Below are 10192 nucleotides of genomic sequence, written 5' to 3' on the forward strand. Positions count from 1 at the left end.
CAAGGGCTGTACCACTGTGACCCTAAGTCAGTAAGCCATGGAAGGTGTGTGTGTGTTTGTGTGTGTGTGTGTGTGTGTGTGTGTGTGTGTGTGTGTGTGTGTGTGTGTGTGTGTGTGTGTGTGTGTGTGTGTGTGTGTGTGTGTGTGTGTGTGTGTCTGTGTGTCTGTATGTATATGTATTTGGGTCAATAAGTGCAGGAAGAGTGTGCATCTTCCTAACACTAGCATCAGGACAAACATCAAATGCAATCTGCATGACTGACATGATTGTGGGATAGCATTATCACCATTGCCACTAACCTATCCTGGATAGCATTAATGCACCTAAGGGAAGCAGAATTATTCCAAGACTAGACTGCTGGAGGGGTTTCAATCATGAAAAAACACAACAAAAGTCAGGGAAAATAACAATCAAGCTGAGATCAGAGTCAACTGTTTCCTTGGCAACCTCAAAGAACTCCTATAAAACATTACTAGGAGCGGAAGGGAGACGGGGGAACTGCACATCCAATACAAAAACAATATAGGTACTTGTGAGGATCAAACCCCATGCATCTCAGCCATACTCTGAATTAGAACAGCACTCTGATCTTATGTCATTCAGAGAACTGAGCAGAAGGGCTATTGTCAATGTGCTGCCTATGAACGACTGTATAGACCATATGGCTGAATAGAGGACAAAATCACATCAACTTATTGCTCAAGGTTTCCCTGAAAGGCTCTTTACAAAATTAGCTTGTGCAATAGGAATTATAACCAAAGTTTTCATACTCTTTTCAAAACAGTTTCCAAAGCAACAGCCAAATTGGCAGAATAAGTAAAAACCATTGCCATTCACATGGTAGACATGGAAAAGGATAACAGTAGAATGTTAGGAGGAAAGGCCTAGAATTAAGGAAAAACTCATTAACAAATAAATAAAGAAATAACAAAAAAGATGAAAACAATTCACCAAGGCAAAGGTTGACAGTCTCCTCATTCCAAAGCCCAAGGGCCTGCGGGTGAGATCTTCCTCACCTTCGATCTTCAGCATGGACTTTGGAACCTTCCTAAGGATCTGAGGATGACCAGTGGCTCATGGGAGACTAAAAGGTCTACACTAAAGCTTGGGTAAGGATATAAGAGTTATATGCACTTATGGGGTCAAAATTAAAGGAATATAGCTAAAAAAACAAAAAAGGAAAAGAAGAAACGGGTAAAGAACAGGTGAATGACAACACCAAGCTCCTACCAAGCTGGTAACTAGACTTATGCGCTCCCAGAAGGCCACCCCAACCTGACGTCACAGTCTCCCAACAGGCTACCACAGACCACAATGAAATAGCCAATGAGTTTCCTTTCCCACCTTCATAGTTTTCTCAGCAGCTTTAGTTAAAGGCCTCGTGTTTAATTCACCTTCCCAGTATGTGCGCGTGACGCCGGGGTCAAACGCAGCCAGCGCATCCTTCTCTAACAAGGTCCAGGACCGTCAGACTAGGTGGCGAGTTGACCTCTGTGTGAGAAAGGACACCTCTGTGTGAGGAAGGACACCTCTGTGTGAGGAAGCGTAACAAGGCCCATCAGCAAGCGAGAGAGAGAGAGACAGAGAGAGAGAGAGAGAGAGAGAGAGAGAAAGAGACAGAGACCTGCATTAATTAGACTGCCAGTGTAAACTCCTCGCCAACTTAAATGACCTCTATGTCTATAGGGCAATTGCTTATTTACAGTATCTGTGGGTATGTGTGTATATATGTGTGTATAAATAGATGTGTGCCCAGGCAAATACCCCTTCACATTTTGATTTGTTTGGAGCATGTCGAGGTATAGGACTATGCGGTGTGGGGAGTGGTTTGAGCAGCCACACCTTTCTTGGGTCTAGGTAATAGCGAGCAACAGGTGAAAACTCCACCCCCCCCGACACACACACACAGGAGAGAAGCCCTTGCTGTAGAACATTTCTTCCATCTGCTCCGGGGCTTGTTCCACCTTGCCCACTCTCTACAATAAACTGGTGTGTTTCTACTCCACTGTCTGTGTCTCTGTGCCGGAGGGCCCTGAAAACACCACGCGGGCGGTGTGTGGCAGGTAAAACTGCAACAAACTACATTTAAGCAAACAAATGTCTTTCTGTGCGTGCAGGTGTGGGGATGTGTCATCACGCACAATATAGTCCAACGCATGCAACGCCAATGTGCTTATTGTGTGTGAACTGGAAGTGTATCCTGCAGCAGCTTCCTAGTCACTAGACTGATGTGCGGGCCTGTGACTCTGATGCACTCCTCCCCAGGCAGTTCCTGTGAGGTTGCGCAGAGTGGGAGCGGAACCGTACGAGAGAAATCAACAGCGGCTAATTACCTGATACAATATTTAAAGCTACTGCACTGTGCGTCTACTTGAAACGACAGGAGGCAGAGAGACAGAAGCTATAAGAGATGCAGAGGGTCAAGGAAGGGAGGCGTAATTGCTGCCACGGCGCCTGGACCGCCCGCTGGATATTAAATGACTGACGACAACGGCGCTCATAAAGGTTACTCTCGCTTTCGAAAGCGACATCGATATAGTGGTACGAGCCTAGATATCGTCTGGCATTTGGGTTATCATAAGGTTCTGGCCGTCCTAATCAACGCCTCTACTTACTTAGTCATACTGCGACAACCACATTACTAATGACGGTTTCTTACATTTTCGTCAACATTGCCCACCCTATTGGACGCGGCTACTTTTGTAACTTACCTGCTGATGTGGTGTGTGTGTGTGTGTGTGTGTGTGTGTGTGTGCGTGCGGGGGGGCACCCAGGGGTCTCCGCCAACTGATGACAATTAAGATAGATGGCGCTTAACCCTCGAGCAGTGATTATTGTGCAGTGGAGAGAATCCCCCGTATGCTGAACAGCACTGCAGCAGACGAACCAGGTCACTGACTGACACAGATTCAATTCCAACTGTTCCATTTAGTGAAGTCTCCGGGGGCGGCTGCGGGAGCGCGGGAAAGAGGTGGATAAGCGAGTTTCAAAGGACTTAGCAAGAACCTAGAAAATAATGGGTTTCTAGGTTGTCATTGGACGCCGATAATGTATCAATATATTGAATTAGAAGTATATAGAATAGGGGGTAGGAGAAAACAAGTGTTTACTTCTTCCTATTCCTCTTCAGACACACATGTTTTTGTGAAGAATTTGCTGAAGGTTTTCTTTCATTCGTTTACGTTATTTATGCGTTTCTTATCTATTGCTTATTAGATGTCTGCAATTAAAAATCAGTCTATGAGTACATTCAGATTTTCACAGACAAATTCCATTTCACACAAACAACAGGGCATTTGACGTTAACACTCAGAAAGTTTCGGGAAAGTGAAAGAATTTGAAATTACCATATAGAATCATCATATAGCTGACTTCAAACTAGAAATTAAAGGAAAACTAGTTCCACAGCGAATCCCACTTCATGTGAACACGCTGTTTCAGCACATTCAGATTTGGAATTTCAAAGTTAAAGCCAATAGAGCGTAGAATAGTTATATATAGTATATTGTACATAGGGGACTTCAAACTACAATCGAAAGGAAACTGTTCGACCAGACAAATTCCACTTCAGACAAATAGTAGACTCTCAGTATACCACTCAGCATATTCTGATGCGAAATTTCCAAATGAAAGCCCTGGAAATGACCATACGAAATGGATTCATGTTTCAAACAGTATTCAAAACAAACTGTCTTCTACAGTATATAGAGGAGACATCACAAGTCGCCATACCTACATGAGTGCTACTCTGAGATGGGTGGCTACAGCGGTGGGGGTTTTCTTTTTTTTTTTTTTTTTTAATTTCGGGAAGTGTTTTCATTCTATTTTATTCGGTTGTTGTTTTTAATTTATGACTCGTATGACGATGACGCAGAGTGCGTGTACGACCAAGAGACGGGCAGGTAATGCCTCATTCCAAGGCGATAGAAACTCGGATAAACCCGACGTCCTATTTGGAAAGGTGCAAAGGCAGGGCCATTTAAATCGTGATTCCAAAGTCGGGATCTCGGGGCGGATCGGCCGAGTTCACGGGGACCACGGGTGGAAGCGCCCACGCTTTCCCGACCTGAGGCAGTGGGAACACCGGCGCGGGGACGAACGATGAGCGGATTTCCAAGCATCGCATGTGCTCCTCCAATTCGCTGGCTTCAACTCAGGGAGAGGCGAAGCATGATCCAAGACTCACTATTTCAATTCAAACCGCATCGCGGTCGAGAAATATTGACAAAGCAGAAGGCATGGACTCAATCATTATCATGATCAAACAGTTATTTTGCTGTGTGTACTGACTGAGCGTAATTACCGCCGAGTTTGCACTTTATTTCCACTCGTCGTCCCGCGTCAAGCATTGTCTGCTACCGCCATCTATGGGTCCTCTCCGCAGAAGCCCAAATGTGCAGCTCGTAAGTAGAATAATATTAATATACTGTATAATAGTATTGATAATACACCTGCATGCTTCAGGTAAGGGTTTTGTCATGAATGCCAGACCTCGGGACTATGTGAGAAGCTCTCAGGGACTTTTTAGAGATAAAAATCCCCAGATTCCTGCCACTTTATCTTAACATGAAAACACTGACCGTTTAGAGTCGTCCCCGCTGGCCTGAGTGACAGCACACAGCTGTCCCGGTAGTACTGACATTACTGCCGAAATACAAAGTATTGAGATAGAAGTTGTGTGTGTGTGTGTGTGTGTGTGTGTGTGTGTGTGTGTGTGGCAAACTGGATTCTGTTGGCTGCAGCCCCAGATGGGTACACTCTCTTCATTGTGTGCCTGTGTGTGTGTGTGTGTGTGTGTGTGTGTGTGTGTGTGTGTGTGTGTGTGTGTGTGTGTGTGTGTGTGTGTGTGTGTGCGGGCGTGCGTGCGTGTGTGCGTGTTGCCTGGGCGTTTGAAGGTTGCGAAGCACACAGCAGAACACTTGCTCGCCACCACCTGCTCTACTCCAGACACAAGTGTTGTAACAACTGTCTTAATCAAGTAAGAATAACATGTGTGGGTGTGATCCACGGTTATTATAGATGGTTACTGAATCAATCCCTTAACTTATTGAGACCGTGCATATTGATACACACATACAGGATACAGATCCTAGGTCCCTGGGGCCGGAGAGCATGTATAAAATCTTCTCAAAACTTTACAATTAACCCATAGCTGCTCTAGTTCTATTGGGGTGAAACTAGAGCAGTTCAACTGTAAACTCGTAAAATAGGCTCATTAACGGGTTGCTTGTCCGTAACATTTGTCCCTGCTCATCTTCATTTTTTTTGGGGGGGGGCGCAATTTTCTGCTCCTGACCTTTTGACCCCGCACCATTGGCCCCTGTCGGCCTGTTTGGGGATCGATCCCTAGATACACAGATATACTCACAAGGTTGACCATGAGATGTCTTGACTCCTTAAGTGACAAGCTGGATAGTCAATTGAATAAGTGAAATAGAAGAAGAACAAGCTTTAATCGTCAGACAGCACACTACACTACAACACATACATGCACATGCTTTGGATGGTGGCCGGTGAAATGAGGCCTCTGCATTTAACCCACCCTGGCTTGTCCTTCCTCCGGGAGGGGGGGGGGGGGCAGCCAGAAGCAGTGGGCAGCATTCGTCGATGCGCCCGGGGACCTGGTGATGAGTGTGCATGTTTTTGGTGGGGGTCCTTACTGACGTGAGGTGGAGGAAACCCCATGTGAGCACGGGGAGAACATGCAAACTCCACACAGAAAAGCTCCTATTTGGGAGATAACCCGCCGGAGCAGGGTGCCAACAGCGCCCCAGGCACGAATCGAACCCAGGACCTTCTTGCTGTGAGGCAGCAGTGCAATGCACTGCGCCACGAATAATGGTAGTTTCGCCACACTGTGCTCAAAAAGATATACACTATAGTAGCAAAGCATTAAAAAACTGACCCAACCCCACTAGTAGAGCCATTATTGAGTCCGTTGTGAGGTGAGGGCGTTAGGCCCTTTTTTTGCGCTCCATTGTCTCACTGACAACTATTCATCTTATGTCATGACACTCAAGGCACTTGTAGTTTTAAGTTGTCCTAATTGTAACTTTTCCAAAAATGTAATGTGCCAGGTTTCTTTAAGAAATCCTGAACTTTATTTCTATTTGTTCAAGTCGGAGATGACATTCCATCACCTTTGTTTTTGCCAGAGGGCCGTGAAAATGCCACTCTGGTGGTGTGTGGCAGGTGAGACTGCCACAGTGGTACCTGAACAGGGACTCTTTGGCACAAAGACACAGGCGACGGAATAGAAACACACCAGTGTTATTGTAGCGAATGGGAAAGGTGGAACAAGCCCGAAGCAGATGTACAACATGTCATGACAAGGATGTCTCTTGTGTGTGTGCGTGAGTGCGTGCGTGGGTGCGTGGCAAACTGGATTCTGTCGGCCACAGCCCCAGATGGGCACACAAAAAAGCTCTAAAAGATTTTATTTTGGAATATGCACCTTGCTTTCTGACTGTACATCCTAACTTTTATATATTCACACACATTGAACACTTCTTAAAGTGTAACTTTAGTAGAATTACAGTTAAATAAAAGTATCCTGTTAAGGAGGCATTGGACTTTTTTTTCAACAAATTAAACTGAAGGCCAATAGAATAATGGAATGATGAAAGATCTAACTCAGAACGTTTTGGGACAGAAGCACGCCAGGAAGGTGTATTTAGAAAGCCAAAATTACAATTTGCATACGATAATTTTCGATTTTGTAACTTTGTAGCTTATGACACAGAGTTCATACGGAGATACAGTGTGTGTGTGTATGTATGTGTATATATATATATATACTGTATCTCTGTATTTATATAACTATATATATGTATAAATAGAGATACAGAATATATATATTGCTTCACAGTGGGTATGGTGTTCTTTGGATGCAACTCAGCTTTCTTTCTCCTCCAAACACGACAAGTTGAGTTTTTACCAAAAAGTTATATTTTTGTTTCATATGCCCATATGACATTCTCCCAATCCTCTTCTGGATCATCCAAATGCTCTGTAGCAAACTTCAGACGGGCCTGGACATGTACTGGCTTAAGCAGGGGGACACGTCTGGCACTGGAGGATTTGAGTCCCTGGCGGCGTAGTGTGTTACTGATGGTAGCCTTTGTTACTTTGGTCCCAGCTCTTTGCAGGTCATTCACTAGGTCCCCCCGCGTGGTTCTGGGATGTTTGCTCACCGTTCTTGTGATCATTTTGACCCCACGGGGTGAGATCTTGCGTGGAGCCCCAGATGGAGGGAGATTATCAGTGGTCTTGTATGTCTTCCATTTTCTAATCATTGCTCCCACAGTTGATTTCTTCACAACAAGCTGCTTACCTATTACAGATTCAGTCTTCCCAGCCTGGTGCAGGTCTACAATTTTGTTTCTGGTGTCCTTTGACAGGTCTTTGGTCTTGGCCATAGTGGAGTTTGGAGTGTGACTGTTTGAGGTTGTGGACAGGTGTCTTTTATACTGATAACGAGTTCAAACAGGTGCCATTAATACAGGTAACGAGTGGAGGACAGAGGAGCCTCTTAAAGAAAAAGTTCCAGGTCTGTGAAAGCCAGAAATCTTGCTTGTTTGTAGGTGACCAAATACTTATTTTACAGAGGAATTTACCAATTATTTCATTAAAAATCCTACAATGTGATTTCCTGGATTCTTTCCCCCCATTCTGTCTCTCATAGTCGAAGTGTACCGCTGTCCACCGCCGAAAGCACCTACAATGGGCATGTGAGCGTCCAAACTGGACCAAGGAGCAATGGGAGAAGGTGGCCCGGTCTGATGAATCACGTTTTCTTCTACATCATGTGGATGGTCTGATCCGATCAAGCATCTGTGGGATGTGCTGGAACAACAAGCCTGATCCATGGAGGCCCCACCTCACAACCTACAGGACTTAAAGGATCTGCTGCTAACGTCTTGGTGCCAGATACCGCAGGACACCTTCAGAGGTCTTGTGGAGTCCATGCCTCGACCTGTCAGAGCTGTTTTGGCAACAATATTAGTGGTTGTTAATGGTGGTTTTAATGTTGTGGCTGATTATTATTTAATGGTGTGTGCGTGTGTGTGTACAATAGCCAACAGGATGAAGATCATATTTCAATGAATAAAAATCACATTGAAAATTGATATTTGTTTTAAGTGCAGTCCTTGAAAATGGAAAAATTGTGCTTAAAAAGTACTTGAAAGTCCTTGAATTTCATTTTGTAGCGCCAGATTACATATAATAATGTTATCATAATAACATTATTTTTATTACTGTTATTATTGTTATTAATATTATTGTGATTGTTGATGGTCGTAATAGTAGTAGTTTGATTTTTATTATTATTGTTATAATATTAACATTATGGTTGTTATTATAATCGTTGTAGTAGTAGTAGCAGTTATAGTTGTATGAGTAGTAGCAGCTGTTTGTTTGGTTGCCATTATTATTAGTATAAGTAGTAGTCGTAGAAGTATTATTATTTTTATTAAGAATAAGAATAAGAATAAGAATAATAATAAGAAGAAGAAGAAGAAGAAGAAGAAGAAGAAGAAGAAGAAGAAGAAGAAGAAGAAGAAATATTATTATTATAATATTGCCATCATTTTATTGTCGTCACTGTTGTTCATTTTGATTATGAAAACAAGAGTAATCAATAACGACAATCACTCTTGTTTTCATAATATTAACATTATCATTGTTGTTGTTATTATTGTTGTACACGTCATCATGGTCGTCATAGATAACTTCTCATCATATAATGCATTCATACTGTACGGACATAGTAGTACGCATGGCATGCGTAGCATAGTAATGATATAGCCCCCGGTTATCTTCATTCTATTCTATCGCAGTCGTCATGGTCGGTAATAGACCTACATAACCACACGGGATGAAAAAACAGCCCTACTAAAAATAAGACCGGGCTTGCGATATCACATCACGTCACATCACAACACATCATAACATATCACGGGACAGTGACGCCCCCAATGGCCGCTCCACCGATAAGCGCAGCGATTATCACCCCCCGGGTCCGAGTGTCGTTGACGCCTGAACGGTGCGCGCTGTGACCGTGGACGTCCCGGGTGGTTCTCGTTAAGGACGTCCCTCTGTCGGCGGGGGAGGGGAGTGGTTTAACTGGGCTAACTCACTCACCCACTCACTCAGTCATCCGCCCAATCACCCACTCACCCACCCACTCACCCACTCTCTCTCTTTCTTTCACGGTCACTCACGTCCTCACTCCTCCGAGAGGGCAGAGAGACGAGACGTGCTGAATATATATGCCATTGAATTCGATCCAGGTTGTGTAGGTGATAGGTTGTGAGGTATATCTGAAACAAAACAACCTCCCACTTGAAAATTCCATGTATTTAGAAACAGCCAAAGGACCACAGCATCAGCAGGAACCTGCTTGACCGACGGAGCTTTGTTTCCCACATTAAAGGACAACATGTGTATCGAGGGAGTTCGTGGGTCGCACGTTTGGGGTGGAGTGGGGGCGGGATGGGGCGGGAGGCACACGCAATTAAGTCGTTCAAATGTTATTGTCGCGGCGAGGCGGACAGCGCAGACAAATCCAAAGAAGGGTGACACTCTCATAAGGGACGAGGGATCCAAGATGGCGTTAGAGTGGAGGATATCAGGATAAACGTGTTAAAATGCCGAGGAGAGGCGGCGGAGGGGAGGGGGGGGGGGGTGGGGTGGGGGTGGAGGACAACCAACCCCCCAAAAACAATTGGGGAGTTTTGTCATTGTTTGGGCGCGTGTGCGTGGGGACAGGTACGCGAGGTGGGGGCGCGTGTGCCCCGGTCAAAGCGAGGTGACCGCAGCCCCCACGCACCGCCAAACAAAAGAATGCCACCGACGCGCCCTGCTATTATGGGATGCCTCCACTTCGGCCCCGGCGCTGATCGCACTTGTCGTCGGATCGATACGCGGTCGATGGGCAGGGAACCCGCGCCGCACCATCAGAAACGATGTCTGTAGTGACCAGAAATCCTCATCTTGTGTGTGTTGGCAACTTTCCTGACAATTGAGCTCGGCAGCGACGGCCATAGCGACAATAGTAACCAATTCTGCCCCAAAAACATCCAACCGAGGCGGCCTTTGTGACACTTCACACCCGATATAAATCTATATCATCAATCCGAGCGTCGTGGGTAACTTACATGTCGTGACATTTCATTTATACGAGGTTTA

This window comes from Zeus faber, assembly GCF_960531495.2.
Source record: "Zeus faber genome assembly, chromosome: 20".
NCBI lineage: Eukaryota > Metazoa > Chordata > Actinopteri > Zeiformes > Zeidae > Zeus > Zeus faber.